At 43.9% G+C, this 20,153-nt stretch overlaps 1 protein-coding gene across 1 annotated transcript in view; it reads right to left on the bottom strand.

Annotated features, from left to right (window-relative positions):
* Positions 1-20,153, bottom strand: part of LOC144737385 (uncharacterized) — a 65,829-nt gene that overhangs the window by 27,123 nt on the left and 18,553 nt on the right. The gene's annotated exons all lie outside the window — the stretch shown is intronic.

The following is a 20,153-nucleotide window of genomic DNA, read 5'->3' as shown; positions in this document are numbered from 1 at the left end:
GAAGGACAACTCAACACAAAAAGCAGTTCTAAAGAAATTTGTATTCAATTGAGATTTAAATGTGCATCGCTCCAGTAGCCTCCTAATATCGGAAGGAAGAGCATTTCAAATGGCCGTAGAAGTGCATCTGAAAGCACGCGATGCAGTGACCGTCTTTGTTCAATGATTAGCCAAAAGCCGCTGTGAAGATGACCGGAATTTGCACGATGGTTTATGCTCTTTGATGAGATCAAGGTATTGGGGTTCATGTGGCAAGCACTTTGCGTGTAATGATTGTGACCTTAAATCAATGCATCTTTACACGTCTAATTAATAGGCTTCATAAATCCAAAGCATATTACATATCTGGCAGGCAACAACATTCATTGATTGTGTAAGGTGTTTAAACGAACACACACAAAAGCACTTTAAAATGTTTTGCTAAATTTACTCTATAAACAATCAACCCTTTTTTATTTAAACTGATACCTCAAACACGATAAGCTAACATTAATAAGTTTTCATTGCTGCTATCGTGCAGACACTTAATTTGCAGACAATTAGTTTAAATACTAAACGTTTCATCTCTAATGAATTGGAATTAAAAAGACAAAGCACCTCACTTGTGCCATGGCCTAGAACCTGCTCTCCTCAAGCTACATTCCGGGACAAAATGTTATGAAGTGCATTCTCTAGGTGGAAACATTGGCTCAGGATGTTAATACCCATGTCAGGAGCACTGAACCAGCGGCAACACAATTCTACGTTTGAATCAGGGCAGTCATCCATGGTTGAGCCAGATTCTGAAGTATGTCAGCAAGTTTTTACGTATAGTAATCAGCCTGGTCACCAATGGCTTCAAATGAAATATGTTTGGTGGAAACACACATTATTACACATGAATGGCCACACACACTACATCGTGTAACGTTTTCCAGTAGTTTGCAATTAATTGCAATACCATCACATGGTAAAAAAAGACATTAAATACATTCACCTTAACCTCCATACGGCTCGACTTGTCATCGAAAGCTCACGAGTTCAAATCTAGGTTGTGAGTTGACACTGCCCATCACCAATTTATGGTTGAAAAATGAGTACAGCTTTGTGTGAAAACGATTAATTGACCCCTACAAAGGGAATGATGAGGAATGTTCACTACTTGTTCAGGGCTGCTATTGGAAGAGTTCTGCCCCTTTTCTGAATAGGAAGACTGACTTTAAGAGGGGAATCTAAAATTTCACAATGTGCCCCGTGTCTGATGAGGGGGGGGGGGGGAATTTGAGCAGAAATTCAAGTGTGCAGTCCTTGACTAACAGAACGTGAATGGACAAGGTGTTGAACATATGCTATGGGGGGGGGGGGGGGGGGGTGTCAAGACATGATTGAAATATATAACACAAGTCAGTTCAAATTGTGTTTGTCAATTTCAATGCTGCTTTTGTCAATCAAAGATTGGAATATTGTTGAGTGTTTGGTGAAAGTGTTGATTGTGCCTATTTAAAAGTTTTTGTCAGTGTTTACTGTCGATGTTTAAAATTGGTCATGGAATCGAAGTGCATTCTATATAAATGCATGCCCTTTCTTTTATAAAGAAAAACTTAAGACTCAAAAGATCCTATTGTGGGTCCTGCATTAGGATGATTGGTCAATTCTATTTAGAAGTATTTTGCAAGTGCAAAGAAACCAGAGTGCCTGAAGAAAACGGACACATACAAAAGCATACCATTTAAAAGGTTGGCACAAATGTAATTAGAAATCCATTTGCTATAATATGGCTACCTGATGTACCAACCCTTGCCTCCAAAGTGCTGATTACAGACATGCATTGCCACCGCCACAACCGCCTCAATGATCATCTTTGAGCAAACCACCATACCAGCAAGTGTGCACTATTAACATGAATAGTAACAAATGTATCAAAGGTTGGTAACGCTGTGATTGCGAGGTATTATCTCCCTCGCCTGGTATACAGGTGGTTGTGGTCGATCCGGAACCTGGCGACTGAATTTTTGGAGGTTGTTCTCCGTGGTCAAGCGGATTTTTCTCCGGGTCCTCAGGTTTTGCCCTCCACATTTAGGAACGTGTTCAGATTATTTGGCGACGATACATTTTCACGTATGATATGCGGCTTCAATAAACTACCATTTGTGGCCAGGTCACCACTGGAATAAAGCTAATAGCAGTGGGCTATATCTGGTAAATATGGAGCGACAGAGCCGCGTACCGCCGGGCGTGGAACTCACCGGGCCAAGGGACACCCCGCTATGTACTGTCAGGGCGGGGTGCGTACAGTACCCGCCCCGTGAGGGTGGGGTACGGACAGTACCTTTGCCCCCAGGGGATAGGGGACCCCGTGTCGGGGGCGGAGCCTGGAGGGGAGTAAAAAGCCGATCCCCGAGGGGAGGATTGGCAGTTCGAGCTGGGAAGAAGAGGACTCCACAGGCGGACTCAGACTCGAGTAGGGGAGTAGGTTGGGTGCGCGGTAGCGCGTGTTAGGTTAGCTAGGTCCGGTGGGTTACCACCCTAGCTATCCGGGTGAAGGGGCCGTTACCCTTTATGTGTTAGCCTGTCAATGTTAATAAATGTGTTTCCTCCTATGCCTGGTTGAGAGTGTGTTTATACCCACTAGAAATATTATGTTTTTAGTTTAAAAGGCCAGGTTACCCACAACCAATGGTTTCAGGATTGGAGTCGAGTTTGGTTGCCTAGAACTCCTACCGATGTGTTATAAACCCACTTGCTGTATGGTCATCTCTTGCCTAAACCACAGGTCAGAAAAACCTATTTCTCATGTTATGGACTCTAGGTCATCGACTAACCGTCTTCAAAGTGCTGTATTACGTGTCCACAGTCATACCCAAAGGCACCACCAACCAGCAAAATATGCTTTAACACAGAGAGCCGCTAACTTATGAATACATGCACAGCCCATATCAGTCCACTAGCTCGATGAGGTTTCCCCCACACCTTGTGGGGTGTTGCAGGTTAATTAACCCTACTTCACATTGGTAAGTGCAGCCTCGTAGAGGTGGGGAGCACAAACAGTGCACAATGCCCTCCATGTAGCCCTGATGTATTACAACCGGTTTATAAATTGTGGTTTCCCTCCCAGGCATTACCCAGATTCAACTCTTGCTTTTCGCTTCTGAGGTCTGATGAGAAGGGGGTGCACTCTGGGCGATTCGGTTATCTATATATATAAAAGGGAAATTTGTGCATGTGTGTCTGTTCGAAATGTTTAGCATACTTCCCGACATGCAACAAACTTGAAATTTGGCATGTGGGTAGTTTCCAGACTGTACAGAATGCAAAACGTATAAAAATAGACTTTTGTATTTTGGGGGGGGGGGGGGGTGCGCAATAATGGATATATTTTGCACGGCAAGTGAGCGGTGACGTCACATCCGTGATGTCACCCACATGCGACAGCGTTACGCAGTGTGCCTGCTGACGTCACGCATGCCCCCCCACGCTCCGCGTAGGCCGTGTATTAATCCAAGACAAGAAGTCTCGGGCGAAGCCGGGTAGTAAAGCTAATCTTCCTCTTCTTATATATAAAAGTCAAACATTGTCTGTTTGTGGCTTTGTGTGTGTTCGCGCGCTTGCGAAGGATTTGGCTATCCAACGGTGGGGTTTACGTTAAATAAAAATAGTCAGGTACCACGCCGTAAGCCCCGCCGTGATCAAGCGCTATTCCTTTTTCACATCCGTCAACTTTTAATAAGTTGAATTAGCGATTTAGTGCGATTTTTGTGCGCCATCTCTTTATTTATGACGCGTGCACGACCATACCAACTCACGCGCCTTTGGTGGGGGGGACGGCCCATGTCAAGTCGCACGCCTTCGGTGGGAGTGAGGGGGACATTTTCTTTCGCGTTAAAAATAAACTAAACGCTGAGCTTAAATCTTCACTGTGTGATGTCCTCCCCACCCCGATGCGTGCAGTTACTAATATATACAGTCGCTAGATGCTACCACTATAGGCCGTAGATATTACTGCAGAGTGGCCGGGGAGATCGTGGCTGGGGGGGGGGGGGGTCAGAGGTAGCAGCCCAGCCCCAGCCTGCCAAGGTACAACCTCGGCCGGCTGGACAATCTAGGCCGGCTGGACAATCTAGGCGAGGCCGGTGGCTCTGCACGGGACTAGGTCTCACCACGCCACTCTTTCAGGTGAGTACTTTGTGCTATAGAGTCGATAAATACTGCTATAGTCAGCATGTACTACTGTAGTGATAGCAGGTACCACCACAGTCGATATGCACTGCTGTTAGATTTTTAACAGTAGTTTTGAAATATTTTTTTGGCCCAGGTATATAAGCTAGTATAAAACTAAATAAAAATAAATACTTAAAAAAAAGTAACGATTACGACTGACGGGGCAATCGCCAAGCATTGATGGAAATGTTTTTATACGTGTATTTCTGCTACATAACCGACAAAAAAATATGTTTTGTTAAGGATTGTGCTCATTGAAGAAGAAACTAAATGTTCTACTGAAAATTAATCCTATTGTGAATGCTGCACTGCATATTTGGAATCTCAAATGTTAATGCTGTATGATTAATAATACCGAAACTATACTAGATGCCACAGGCATACATTTACTTGAATAAAATATTTAAATATACACTGGTCTGTTTTTAAGTTTCTTCAATGTTTAAAAGTAATTATGCATTGCTTGTTCAATATTTAATTGCATTAAACTAGCAATGCATGTTATTTTTACAAGCATTTAATTCGTCCTGTAATGCAAGAGTTCTCTGTAAAATTACCGTGATGTGGCCCAGCGCGGTATGTGTGTTTACCACTTGTTGCAGAGGTTTGTGGTCTGAACCTACAGCCACCCTGGATAATACTGCGGGTATATTAACCCTAAATATGAATGCAGTCTCCTTCAGATTGACCGTTAAAGATCGCATGACCTTATGACACGAAGTGTAGGTGAAATGTGCCAGCATCATAGCACGAATTTTAAAATTTACCTGCATCGCCCCGACTGCAAAATTGTTCAGGAGAGGCCTCCTAAACAGTTGAGACTCATTGAGGATTTCTTGTGTAAACAAGTGATAATAATATCTTAAGTTTATTTTTTCTCAACAGGTACATAACTGGTGACCATGGCTACCGACTGCCCTCAAAACACTTTGACAAGTACACAACCCACAATGGAATGTAGTGTAGCATTAAGACATGACACCACCTGTTTCAAGGTGAACCAAAATGCGAAGAGACAACCTAAACATCAAGGGAGCCACGCAGGCCAGCTTTGGCCGTTTCTTCTGCCACAACAAGGAACTTAAGTCTGACTATTTGATCCATTGTGATTTCAAGTGAATCTCAAACATCTTAACAATGGAAACTCTGGCATTTACAGTTAATTTTAACAGATAGAGTTGCGGAGAGACTTCTGATAGCCATAAAGGATATTGCCAATTGGTGGCATGAAAGCTGAATGGCCTGCAATGACCCGAACAAGTAACTAACCGAAGACCCGATGCAGGAAGTACCTGGCGTCAGCCCGAGGAGAAAGCAATGGGCTGCGCATAATTGTGTTCGAAAAATGAACAGCAGTGTGGCTTTTTTGTTCACAAATGGAATATGAACGAGTCGCCCGTTTGTGAATTTGCATTCTGGTCATCACGTAACCGAGCACTGCCCATTGCATGGTTACACAGGATGTACAGATGCTATATGGCATGCAACTCTTCATGCAATCAAATGGAATACCAAACTCAATATACAGTGATAATCATCTCTCAGTTTCTTTTCAATGGCAATACAAAAGACACATAGATTTGTTAATTTAATGTTTTTTAGCATTATCAATACCCGCATACACATAAACTACATTTTTTTCCCAACCTTCAAACCTTGTACAGACCAAATTGGTGAAGTATGATCAAACAAGCCCCATGATTGACATGGTGTGGTAAGGCCTTCATCAAGCAGTAGATTGACAAAAGGGCTCTAAGTTTCATGTACACGTTTCCCTCGATTTATGCAGGTACGATTTGTTTGATTTCCCAAATATATGCGACTAGTGTGTATATATGCGGCTATGTGGTCGGACGTGGGACATTGTGTACTAGTGTATGTACTCGGCACTACGTAGCCAAGCGCGCATAACGCGCGGGAAACATATACATATTTATTGTGTATAACGGGTTAAGTGAAAAATCCCATTGGAACGCAACGTGCGGCTTGAACATTCTCATGGACAATCATTACTAAATGGATTTGATTATAGATTTCATGATTTTTAAGAATTGAAGTCAATGTTGAAAACTCGATAATCGATTCATAACTTAATCACAACTGTGTAACTGATTATTCGTGCTTACCTCATGTGTGTACAGACAATACTGTATTGATTTGCACGAATGTGTTGAATTTCCAATTTGTATACAAATCAAGTGCTCTAAATATCCATTAATGTGTAAACATCCTAATTTCTACTCATTATTTAGCATATTCTTACACTCATATTGCTATTACATAAGCACAAATGAATCAAACTTCTCTTGCAACTGTCTATAAAAAGGCTGTATGATGTATCATATGTACCTTTTCCCATTCTGATGACATACATGTACGTGAAATCAAATATCTTCAGGTCAGAGGACGTAACAAGGCTCCCACAAGGGCATGCGGGAGGGCGTGTGGCACAGTTTGGTGCCAGCTATCATAGTGCGGTCATGTCGCTGCAGTTCTCTGCGGCGAGTACAATGTCTTTTAAAAACAGCGGCGCTATGCCTCTAAGTAAAATTTATGCTAACCGCTTGCGCGTTCCGAGAATGAGCGGTGAACGAAATCCACCCTGCAACTTGCAGACGTCTCGGAATGGAAATGCGTTAAGAGACAATGTAGTGGAAATGAGGTGCATTGCTAGGGATGTGTTCCCGATTTTGGATTAACTCAAAAGATCAGAATATTGGGCGTAGATACAACTTTTTTTACCATCCCAAAAAAATTGCTCGGGATTGATCCGAAAACATGACATCACAGGAAGTAGTCACTTCCATGAGGTTACACTGTGCTTCTACCACCAAAAGTGGTTTGTGGAAATGTAGCACAACATGACATTCCTTTGGTACATCGAAAGCATGTTAAAATCTTTAAAAATGTAAATTGTGAAAATTAAAATCAGACAAATCCAATTTTGTTCTTAAGAATAAAAAAATATTTGTATTCTTAAACATCTCTAGCTCACACAATGATTACAATGAATTGCAATGAAAGAGACACTTATTTTTTGTTTACAACATTCGTCCACCAATGGTTGTCTATTAAATGTAGAAGTTTATTTTAACTCGGTTAAAACTGCAAACATTGTAGAGCCAGCGCTACAATTTAATCATAATTCGCAGTGCATGCTGAGAGCCAGCACTACAATTACATCACAAATCACAGTGCTTTCTTTCATCGTGTTTGTCTATTTTACTCCATTACATTATGCTTTAATTGTGATTTTCAATCTTGCATCAAGGTTTAAACGTTTCATCAAGTTTACACGTTTGAAATGTTTTATGGAATACAACACCACAGATATGATCTGCTATTTTTTGATGGATCAATATTGCTTTGGTAACAAAATAAGAATGCGCCATTTTGTTGTTTTGGGTTACATTTTCCTTTATACTACAATACCATAAAGTACATGGGCTCACTACCTGATGCTAAACCTGGAAGATATTATTTTCAAGAAACTTCCAGTATTGAGTCCTGGATTCATATGAAGAAATGTTGGAGGGTTTAAGTTCTCTGGGTGGCTGCTTATGATGTTGCTTCGTGGCTTCAGGATAATGCAAAGTATTAAGTAAAGTGTTAAGATTTTAGGTTCGAATCCTCACAACTGCCTACCAGGTTCTCCGAATATACAAAAAGCATCAAATGAGGCATCACTTATTTTGTTGTTGCAGTCCAGCTCTGATGGATAAAATTAATAATAAAAACATCATGTCAGGTGTATGACATGGTTCAATTATGTGTAAAATGGAAGAGAAACTTATATAAAACCCAACTTTGCTCATGTGGTTGGTTTGGATCTATTTTGTCCCGTTTGCCATTTTCCTGTTATACTATTACAAATGATCGAAATGGAAATTGTACATATATATGCAACAAGAGGCCAATGGGTCTGGAATTCAAGTAAGTTTTATCTCCTTGTTTTAATAAGTGAATCATTGACTCATCATTCAATGATCAAAGGCATTTTAGTTCAGACTGCATGACGAACCCGACGATGTCATTTTGATTCTCGGCCACGGCTTGTGATATCAAAATCAGTTCTGACCCTCCCCTTTTGGCAACTGGCATTGACCAGCATGGTGTCGTTTGGTCAATTAAAATAAACCCCATGATTGACACAACGTGGGGAGGCATGTATACTATTATAATTGAGAAACATTATTCTACAGATTTAAAGGTGCATTATATAACACATCTAGTATGACAACATGACAGACTGGGTAAGTGTAGTGTTGGGTTTGAGCTGTCTTTAGTTATAAGCTTAGGGTTAGGACAAGAGTTAGAATATTTTCTTTGTGAAAAAAAATTGGTTTGGTAAATGCAAATGTTCAATTTAAGATTTGTGTTAATGGTCGCAGTGGGTAGTGTTTGGTTTTGTGATAAAGGAATTGCTAGGTTTCAACGTAAAATTAAGGTGAGGTAAAGTGTGTTACGTCTCGTATGTCCATTTTTAAAAAAAGGGCTATGCTTAAGATTAGTTATAGAGCTACTGATGCCAGGTATCATGTTATTGCAAGGGTTAGCATTGAAGCTAGTTTTACAGTCAATGTTGACATATGTTAACTTTAGGTTAGACCAATAATGCACAAGGCTCACATTCTTTTTAAAAATGTAAACCTGTTCTGTAGCTTTCCCATCTACTTCAACCGTTTAATTTTGCTCCATAGTAAAGAACTACCTTTTTTAAATTACTCTGGAATTAAATGAAACGGAACAAGAAATTTTCATGTTTCATCAGCAAACGTAATTGGCAACAGCACATGCTCAAAACACACGCTACCATATGTTACGTGACTTTTCGTACGTACTGTCCACTGCAAACAGCAACAAATGACAACGGCTGTTAATTTTTTAAAATACATAATACACTTGCAATATATACATTAGGAACCACAAGTTTTATCTTAGTCTCTAAGCCTTTGTAAGATAAAGTGCTACACAGATTCGTAACGTTATTAGTTAAATCCAGTCTAAAATACCCTGACCAAGACATCCATAGGAATCTTATGGCTCTTAACACAAAAATGCACAAGGCTGGAATATTAATCCATTATGGTTTGTCAAGCAAAAGGAACCACAGGATCATTATAACAGAGTACATCGAGTTTCTAAAGCTAAAGCACTCATGGGATTCATATGGATAAGAGGCAAGTGTCAAGTCTCACAAAGCCTTAGTATTAGAGGCTCCTTTTAAATGCCTGAGGTTCAGACAGCTTGAATAGATCGTTTATCATCTATGGGATCAAAACAATTTTAAAGGCAGTGATAAGCTAGCTGTATTTGTGCAGACCACACTCAAGCTCCCTTCATAGTGGCTTGTTAGAAGACATGGAGACAAATCATCGATTAAATCTAGTTTTTAATGTTATGCATCAAAGCTGGTGTTTTTGAATTAGGAATATTTTATAAAGTAAACCAATTTACGGTTTATGTATATGTTACCTTTTGGACAACTTAAAGTTTGAGATAGCGCAAACGAGATCTCTAGGTGAAAGAAAAAATGAGATACAATTGACTCTACAATTGAAATGTGCCAATGATTTATGGGGGGGAGGGGGAGTTGAAGGATGTCACCTTGGGCACATACTTGCTAGCTTGTTTTGTCCATGTCTGGACACCAAACACATTGCTTTGCCTGCTACAAGCAATAGATTTAATAACCCTACAGCAGTGTTCTTCATTGCAAGGCCCCGAGGGCCATTCTCGGCCCGTGGTGTCCTTTAGTGCAAGCCCTGACGTGCGACCCCCACCAATACACGAATGTGAAAAAACTGCATCATGCTGTCAAACCGAATGGTTTCAAATGTGTGGTCGCCCTCGCACTGATGTCTTATCGGCGAAAGTGCCCCCCCACTGAAAATTAGTGAAGAATATTGACCAACGGTGACTTTTAAAACAAATGTATTTGTAATTCTTACAGAATATGAAATCTTATTTTAACAGTATTTCAGAAAATCCACAATATTTATAAGAAATTGAATTAGTTTTTTGCATTTCATCCGACTTGTTTTGAACATGTACCTCAGTGTGTGTACTGAATTAAAATTATTCTATAACACTTGTTTCGCTGTACAGTTATTTATCCCGCTAAAGACAGCGTTTGATAATAATGGCAAGTCCGTCAATATCCGTGTCAACATCAGTATCAACGTTCATCTCTCAAACACACGTACGAGGAAGTGCACTGGATGCACAACTAGCCATAAGATTTTGGGATTAAGTGATTTTGGGGAAGTGAACCGGAAGTGACTGATAGAACAATACATTAATTATAATTGGCCTCTCAACAAGCAATGTCTCATTTGTAAAGTGATTGCAGCACAGCCACCTCTGAAAACGAATGTAGATGGGTGACTCCGCATTTAATGCTGATGTCTTTCTCTGAGAACTGACCTAGTACCAGTGGGGACACTGGGTTCAAACATTCAGTCCCAAGCTCCCACCTGAAATAAAAACGAGTAGGGAGATATTGAATCGACCCCCTCCACGATTCAATTGTCATAAATTTGGGTCAATTCAATTCACAAACATTATTTGTTGCCATGGTGGTGTCTGGAGCATCAATGCTACTGCTACTACTAATGCACGGGACTGACGGTAGGTCATTGCAACCTCCACAATAACAAATAATGCGCAGTGTCGATGCCACCTGGGGTTCAAGGCTAAAGGCAGTTCTGCACAACAGTAACCGAGTGACGCCTCCAATGACCGTGGTGCATCTTCCACGATTTTTCTGGCCTTATTCTAAAATGCGAACAGAGACCCAGATGTGACTCATACCAGTTCATTCATCCGTCAGGAATGCCCAAAAACAGTGTGATGGCTACTCGCTGTCACTTGCCAATGGCGGGAATTTCTGTCCGAATTGGCACTGTTTATGCCGGAAAGCATTCAAACCATCACACTCCAAAAATACGATGCTAGTATCGCAGTTGAACAGCACTAGTACGCACAAGTCCTTCTTAAAAAGTGTCCACGGCATGTACGTCTCATGGCATCTATAGTGGCTTTACCTGATTTCCAACAGTTTTCATGTCCAACTTCATGGAAAGTGAATGAGATGGTTCACTGATGGGGATTGTAGATTTATACATGTTTTTCACAAGATTAAAACATTGGATGACTTGAGGTTGACTCTGGCCCTGAGTGACAACAATAAATATCTGGGCTGTAATTTTTGGGGGCCTGAGTTGAAACCTTTTCGTTTTTGGATTGTTCTAAATATAAGCATGGAATTAAACATAAGTGTGCAAAATTGCAGCTTTATAGTTCTTTTCGCACACCATTAAAATGTATATCAGTCCCTAAGATTGTCACTACGGTTGCTGTATTGAATCAGTAACTAACGACCATGTAAAACAATGTTTGTGCAAACTTGATTTGAAGCTTTTATGACTGCAGGAATTATTCTTTGGTTCTTTCGGTAAAGTCAAGTAGAAAGAAAATAAATTAAATAGCAGAATACGATGTTTTGATTGCAACACAAGCAATCGTCATCAGGTAGAACTCAATTTGAGAGAAAGACAAAACACAAACACGGAAACACACAAACAGACACACAAGCAGAGAGAGACAACACAGAGACACACAACATAGACAGACACACAACATAGGCACCGTGTCTATGTTGTGTGTCTCTGTCTGTGTTGTCTCTCTCTGCTTGTGTGTCTGTGTTTTATCTCTCAAATTTAGTTCTACCTGATGACGATTGCTTGTGTTGCAATCGAAACGTCGTATTCTATTATTTTATTTATTTCCTTTCTACGTGACTTTACCGAAAGAACCAAAGAGTAATGTTGTGCACCAAAAAATATTTAAACAATTCATAGAAGCTATGAAAAAATAATTGAGACAAAACTAATTGATGTCTTATTTCTGAAGTTTTCAAAATACAAGCTTCAAAGTGAGACGTTTGATTTCAAAGCTTGAAAAACACATCCAATATTAAGCTGTGCAAAATGTACGCAAGCTGCAGTCAGGAAAAACAAACATCAAACAAATGCCACATGACATATCTTTATGAACCCCAAGTTGAAATATGAAACCGGTTTTAAAATTATATATAAAATAAAAGTTTGCAAACTCATTAGCGTTAATTTGCAGAGCTGATTTCTGTGACAAATCTGTAAAAACAGCCCATGAACCCGCACATAACTTATTATTGTGTACAGTACATCCTAAGATACCCTGGGCTCGAGATGTTGTCATGTGCCCTGATTATAAATGTTAGTGCATCCGATGTGCTTTTGGCAATGCATTAGATGTGTCCGTTAAAGACGTGTGTTAATTTGGATCTCTTGGTTGCACCATGTTGTTCTCATTTTGTATTTTTAGCACTAACCCTTTGTTAAATTGTGTTACTGGAAAACCTTGATGACTTATGAGATTTAAAAACTCACATTTCCACTTTAATGTTTTGTCAAACAAGTGCAATTTAAATTAAGCAAAAATGGGTTTGTAAAATCAACTGAACAGTTAAAAAATATTATTGAACTTCATTTATTCCAATGAAGACCGATACATCTATATGGGTTTTTTTTCAACGGTTTTACTTAACTTGTCATGGTCAAATCTTGTAATACAAATTTTGTCTACTTCCTGTTGTCCAATCAATTCAAAATTTTGCACATGTACTCAGATCTGGTGACAATGCATGCCTGTATCAAAATAAATTCATCGATGAATTCGCTACTTTAAAAGAAATTTAAATTTTTTATGGACGCCTTATTATTTATATATATTTGTGTAGGTAAAAAACGTGGTCCCTAAACTCTCGAATCGCCTCGCAGAAGAAGCAGGCGCCACATGTCTCAGACGCGCCTGCTCCGTGAACGAGTTACGGGCACACTCACTCCATGCAAACAAAAGTTGTACATTGAAGATTAATTTATAAAGTAATCAATTAATTCAAGTAAGCGTTGAGGTGGGAGCAGGCGCCGCATCATTGACGTACTTCTCGACCATGAGTTAAAAAAAGTTGTCAATAAAACCGTTGATATTAAAAAACTTTTTTGAAGGAGTTTATTTAATTAATATATGTGAAACACGTTTTTACTTGTATAGGTGCAGACACTTTTTATAAACTTAGTAATAAACATGAAGTCAGTCAAACACAATCTAGCATGCTTTGTATGGACAGCCATGTAATCCAGATTACCCAAAACATGACCATGCGACTAATGCAAATTTTTATAGAATTGTTAAAAAAGACAAATTTTGGCTAAAAAGTCAATGCTTAAAAATAAAAGAGTTCATATTTTTTTTTAAACGAGTCAACAAACTATGGCGATTAAATTGGTTTGACTCTAAAAGCTTCAAATCTCTGAACACTGCATAAAATATACAATCGCCATCATTAAAGAATGAGCAGTTTACCTCCGAGGAAGTGTGGCATGAAAGCAGATAGAAAGTTGGCAAAGCCCAACTCTGTATAAAAGGATAAGTATATTTTCTATATAATACGGCTACATGGTCTTGCATTCTCGTAAAATAGTATACACTTATGTATTGATTTGATGCATACGTCCGCTTATATGTACAGCGTATTGAGGTGATATCTAGATGCTTAATAATTATGCCTTGTACTCGAATACATATGTAGTGGCATTACTGGGTGATGCCACTGCTCTCCAGATGTAGTGCCAGCCCCAGGAGGACAGGAGGTGGAAGAGTGCCCCGATTGAGCTGGGCCGTCATGGCACTCAGGTTGAACCCGGGGGGGGGGGGGGGGCTCGTGACCGGAGGTACGGACCACAGGACCCCCAAGAGGGGGCTGGGGGGATGACGTGTCCACAGCCCAGGTCCTTCTCGAAGGTTCAAGAAGGAGGGCGTGGCTAGGGGCGGAGAGTCGGGACTGACTATATAAGCCGGACACCCGAACGGGGTCCGGCTTATATACTCGAAGACCCGAAGCCGCCACCTGAAGACCTGAAGCCGTCACCCTGAAGAGGAGCCCGAAGACGGGACCCGGACCCCAACCAGGGTCGGGTCGAAGTTAGCATCCCCAGTGTTAGGGCGCGTTAGCCCGGAGGATATACCTCCAGAGGGTATCGGGTGGAAGCGGCCGTTACCCCTTCGTGTTAAGGTTTATTATTGTTAGAATAAATGTGTTGCCTCTAGTAAAGTCTCGCTCTCCCTTTGACCTTCAGACGGCGGCACAGTTCCCGCCAAGAATGAAGTGGAGCGGCTGTCAGCGGGGCGTGTACCGTCTCTCCAACAACGCCTACCCGTCCTCAAAAAATTATATGCAGCGGATGGCGACTGGGCGGCCTTCCAAAGACGGTTCCTCTCCAACTGCGAGATGGCGGGGTGGTCGGAGGCGCTGCGAGCGCTCCCGGCCGCCCTGGACGACGCCCTAGCTGCCATCATCACCATCCCGCGGGCGGATTCGCTCTACGTTGCAGCAAGCGCTGCAACAGATGGCGGCGATTTATGGACCACCATCGGACACGCGCCATCGCTTTGCTGCACGGAGGAGGGGTGAGTCTGAAACACCCCTCACCTTCCGCAGCGCGTTGTTGGCCTTGGCGAAGGCCGTCTTCCCCCGCATGGACCATGAGGGCATTGATGCTCTGGTCCTGGAGAAGATGCTGGCGTTGGCGCGGGATCTGCGGGTGGTCATACACATGCCGTTTACGTCGAGGACCTGTGCTCCCTCCGGGCTGCCAAGTGCATCCAGGCGCACTTGCTCCTACAGCGGAAAGCGGGTCTGGCGGCCTGTGCTGCGCCGGGCGAGGCGCGCATTCCGCCGGAGGATGCGGAACCCACCCGGGCCCTTCACAGACAATCGGCTGCGTCGGGATGGCTCCCGACAGCAGGGACAGACGTCACCGCGACCGGACCAGGCATTCGTCACCTGCTACAACTGCGGAGACACGTGTCATCGGGCTGCCGGGCGCCTCGATGTCGTTTCTCCGGACTTCAGCCGTCGTCCCCTGGCTGATCCTCATCTCCGTGGCAACCTGAGGCGAGTCGTGGCAACCTGAGGCGAGTCGCGGCACCATACACACTCGGCCCCTGCCTTCACCGCATGCATCTCATTGCGCCGGCTCACGCGTTCGTCGTGCGTCGGGTGTAGGGGGTCAGAATGTGATCAATCCGCCTGGCCGCTCCCACCGGGTCAGTGGTCGGAGCTGGTTAATAGAGTTGTATGCTGCGACCGCGGGATCATCGGTCGTTATCGGTTCTATCGAGGGGGTCGCTTTCCAGATGCTGGTCGATACAGGAGTGTCGGCGACCATAATTTCGGAGCTCATTTATAACATCTTACCCGAAAAATGCCGCTCCCTATACCCCGTTGAGGTGCCATGCTTTGCCGCCAATGGGGGTTCATTAGGTATCGTTGGCCAAATTACTGCCCAAATTTGTATTGGTGATATTAAATTAACGGGCCCGATTCTGGTTTCCTCATCCCTTGCCGTTCCGTGCTTACTGGGGTCCGATTTGTTGGGTAAGATGCCGATCAAAATTTTGATCGACCAAGCATGCGTTGAATTGCCATCCGGCCGTCGGTTGCCATTCCTGCCCTCCCTCACTCGGTTGAGTACGGCCTACACCACCGTGCAAGCGCTGACGTCCAGGACGGTGCGCATTTCCCCTGGAGCGCAAATGCTTGTTCCCCTTCGCTTGCACAAACCACTCGATTCGGTGGCGACGGCGGGGTGAATACTCTTGGGTCTGTCGAACACGGCTGTGCGGGGGTTGGAGCTGGTCGGGGCACAAACCAGTGTGCAACGACAGGGAGCCCTTTTGTCAGGTCTTGAATGCCGGGTTGCGGACTTCCGTCATACCACAGGGTACCGTGCTCGCTCACGCGACACCGGCACTCCAAGGTGATTCGGTTGTGGGGCATGTTGGGGCCGTGCCTCGGCCGCAGCCGCACTCGGGTCTGGATGAAGGGTAGTTCACTTCACTTTGCTCAGAGGCTGGCAACCTGTCAAAATCCCAGAGGGAAAAATTGCGGGCGCTCTTGCGGGAATTGACTGACGTTTTTAGCAAGGGTAAATTTGACATTGGCCGCACTAACTTATTAAGCCATCATATTGACACGGGTGACGCTACTCCCATCTGGCAGAACCCCTGTTGGTTGAGTCCGGCGGAAAAGGAGCATGTCCGGTTGGCTGTTAATGACATTCTGGCTGCGGACATCATTTCGCCATCCACCAGCCCGTGGGGGGTGTCGATCGTCCTCGTTAAAAAAACATGACAGCCTGCGATTTTGTGTGGATTTTCACAAACTGAATAAAATTTCGGTAGAGGACGCTTATTCCCTTGCTCGGACGGATGAATCCCTGGACGCCCTGGCGGGGGTGCACGTTATTTTTCCACACTGAACATTCTGTCGGACTTTTGGCAATTGCCTCTGGACGAGGCCTCCAAGCCCAAAACAGCCTTCTGTACGCCACAGGGCCTTTTTGAATTCAACTGGCTCCCGATAGGTCTCCACTCTGCTCCAGCGACATTCCAGCGTCTGATGGAACTGGTCCTCGCTGGGCTTCAGTGGGACTCGTGTCTGATATATTTGGACGATGTCATCGTCTTTAGCCGCACGTTTGAGGAACACCTAGATCGCTTGAGGGCTGTCTTTGTTAAAATACGAGCGGCCAATCTCAAAGTCAAGCCCCAAAAATGTCCCCTCTTGCGGGAATCCGTGCGGTACCTTGGGGATGTCAGCCAATCAGGCATTGCCACTGACCCGAAGACGGCTTGCGTCCGGACGTGGCCGACCCTCACATCGGTGGGGGAGGTGCGGAGCTTTATCGGATTTGCATATTATTATCATCGGTTTGTGGCGGGGTTTTCTTCCATCGCTAAGCCCCTCCACGCGCTGATGGCCAAAGGGAGGAGGCCGCCTTTGTCGCGCTTCGTGAGGCATTGGTTAATGCCCCTCCCAAGCGCTACCCCAACTTTTCCGCGCCATTCATTCTCGAAACGGATGCCAGGAACACCGGCATTGGCGGGGTTTTGTCACAGGTCGTGAACGGGGTAGAATGCGACGTTGCATATGGCAGCAGAGTGCTGTCCCTGGCGGAGCAACACTACTGCATTACACGCCGAGAGCTGCTAGCCATCGTTTTTTTGTGCAGCAATACCAGCCATATCTATATGGCAGACGGTTTACGGTGCCATCTGATCACGCGGCACTGCAGTACGCGTTGCAGGTTGACCAGCCATCCGGTCAACTTCCTCGCTGGCTCTAAGTCCTACAGAATTAATCGTTCACCGTCACCTACCGGAAGGGTACCAATGCTTTGTCGTGGTTACCACCGAGCGACGGGTGCGCGTGCTTCTTGGGCTTGGGGCGCTGTAAGCAACCAGTTGACAGCTCACCCTCACCCCTCGCGGCGTTGGCCGAAGTGGCTTCCTCAGGGGTGGGTTCCTCCATGGTGGCTGACGAGTCTGTCGCACGGGATGCCGTTCTCAGCTTCGACCTCGCTGATTGGGGACGACTCCAAATGGAGGACATTTCCCTTCTGACTGAAGTTGCGCCGCCGCACTATGCGGCCCGATAGGGATAAGGGTCGTGGGGGATTCGCGTCTGTTATCTTGCCGCGATGGCCTCTTAATGAAATGGGATGGCAACGCGCGTCGATACCAGATTGTCGTGCCCACCACCCTGCGGGGTCAGGCTGTATGGGCTGTCCATGAGAGCCTTTTGCACTTGGGGGTACACAAGACCCTTGCCACGCTCCAGCTTAACTTCTTTTGGCCGGGCATGGCAAAGTATGTGGCTGATTTGCTGCTGGGCTGTGTGCAGTGTGCGCAATGGAAACCGCCAGTCAAGCCATCCTGTCCGCCCTTGCAATCCATCCAGATGTCCCGCATTAATGAGCTTGTCGCTCTGGACATCCTTGGTCCCTTTCCCGCCACCCCCCGGGGTAATAAGTTTGTACACGAAGCCATACAAATATACAAAGACAGATGATGGTTACAAACTGAGTAATCATTGGAAAGATGTGATTAACCATGCAAAAAGGATTTAACTACACTTATTTGGCCAATCTTATTTGAGAGACAACTATCACAGGTTTACCATGTTTAGTTGTTTCTCCTTTTCACACTATTGTTAGGTAGGCCAGGTTGAGTCACAAACCGTGCCTCTCCATAACAAGGGCTCACCCTCTTAAGCCTCACCTTACCATATGAATAGGGAGTGTGCTGTACTTGGCCCTCCCCCCCTCTCCAACCATTATATAAACGGAGTGGTAGCTCCTGCAATCTCTCATTTACTTGATACAGCTGTCGTGGCTGTGACGGTTCCACCTGAAGACGGAAGCTTGTGTTGCCTCCGAAACGTCGTGATTTTTATTTTATTTAACTTTTATTAATTTTAATGTTTTACCTACGTGACTTTACCGAAAAAACCTAAGAATATGAATCCTTGCAGTCACGAAAGCTTCAAATCTAGAAGTACTTACTGGTTGGGGTGGAATATTTCTCACGCTGGCCTATTGCCTGGCCACTCCCAAACCAGTCAGCGATGGACAAGGGTGCTCCTGAGGATCTATTGACCGACCAAAGAAAACATTTTTCTTCCACTCTACTGCGGGAAGTATGCGACCTGTTGGGTACGAAGAAAATCCGTACGTCGCCATATCACCCCCAGATGGTGGAGCATCTGCACAAGATGCTAACCTCAATGCTGTGCCATCAGGTCAGCCAGTCGCAACTTTATTGGGATTTGCAAATTCCCGGTGTTCTGGCCGCATATCGGATGGCCCCTCACGCGGGAACTGGCTATTTAATGTATGGCAGGGACGTCGCCCCCCCCCACCCATTGAAGTGCAGCTGCGGGTCACATCAAACAACTCCAAATCTAAGATCTCGGACCACATGCACTTCAATATTCAAAAGCTGATGAAAGCGCGGGAGGCGGCAAGGGAAAATTCTCATTCGTGCCAATTGGCCAATGAACGGCTGCGGTGCCTCTGTGCATCTGGACACGTGTGGGTTGCAGGTGACAGGGCCTGGCTCCACTGCCCCGAGGTACCATTGGCCACGTCGCCCAAATTGCTGAGACCCTGGAGGGGTCCTGTCGACGTCGTTCGGGTCGTCCGCCCGCAGTGCGTTAAGGTTCGGTGGGGCCGGAGGTGCTGGTTTATTCATAATGTTGTCCTACCATCCCAGTTATCAATTTTATTTACCTGTACAATTTAAAAGATGCAGCATAACTGCAGTGTTGGACCTAATTGCCTGCTCAGCCTAGAGTCACAACGACACATTACACTTTCCACAAACATTATTTTAGGGCTGCACTTTTACCTTTTGCAAACTTCACATTCAAAGTAACTCCATGCAGGGATCGTCTCTCTAAAAAGTTGGGGGATGACCATTTTTGTGCATATCAAAGCCGAAGATGTATGGTGGAAGGTTGTAAAAATACATTTGCAGGAATGAAGGATAAATGACCATATCGAGGTGTCTGATGAAGGCTGTAATGAATAAAAACATAGCACAACTCTAACAGTGTGCTATTGGGATTTGTATTTTTAAAATAACACTACGTAATATGAATATATGCAAGGACATGAATGTGGTTGTGTTTTTACTGGGGTGGAACGGTAAATCAATTGTAATGAATTGTCTAGTTCATGAACACGATTACAGTATTGAATAAATTGCGATCCTCAATCAGGACTAAATAATAAGTAGAGTAAATGATTATACCTCTAATGTTCATAAATTGCAATTTAATATTTCTAAACAAACACATAATACGATACAATAAACACAAACTTGCCTATGTAGCTGATTGCTTTCATGCCTGGCTGAGCCTGTTTATGAATGTGTGAATTACTCGATGGGCCCCAATAGCTCTTGCAAGTACTGTATTTTGCATGTTAATGTGACACTAAACTGGATGAGGTGTTGCATTTAAGTTAAACAGTGCTTCTTTGTTGCCTGCAATGTTCTTGAGGTTCTCA

The sequence above is a fragment of the Lampetra planeri genome, chromosome 3 (assembly GCF_965212315.1).
Source record: "Lampetra planeri chromosome 3, kcLamPlan1.2.h2, whole genome shotgun sequence".
Taxonomy (NCBI): domain Eukaryota; kingdom Metazoa; phylum Chordata; class Hyperoartia; order Petromyzontiformes; family Petromyzontidae; genus Lampetra; species Lampetra planeri.
This window is presented reverse-complemented; position numbering and strand designations above follow the sequence as displayed.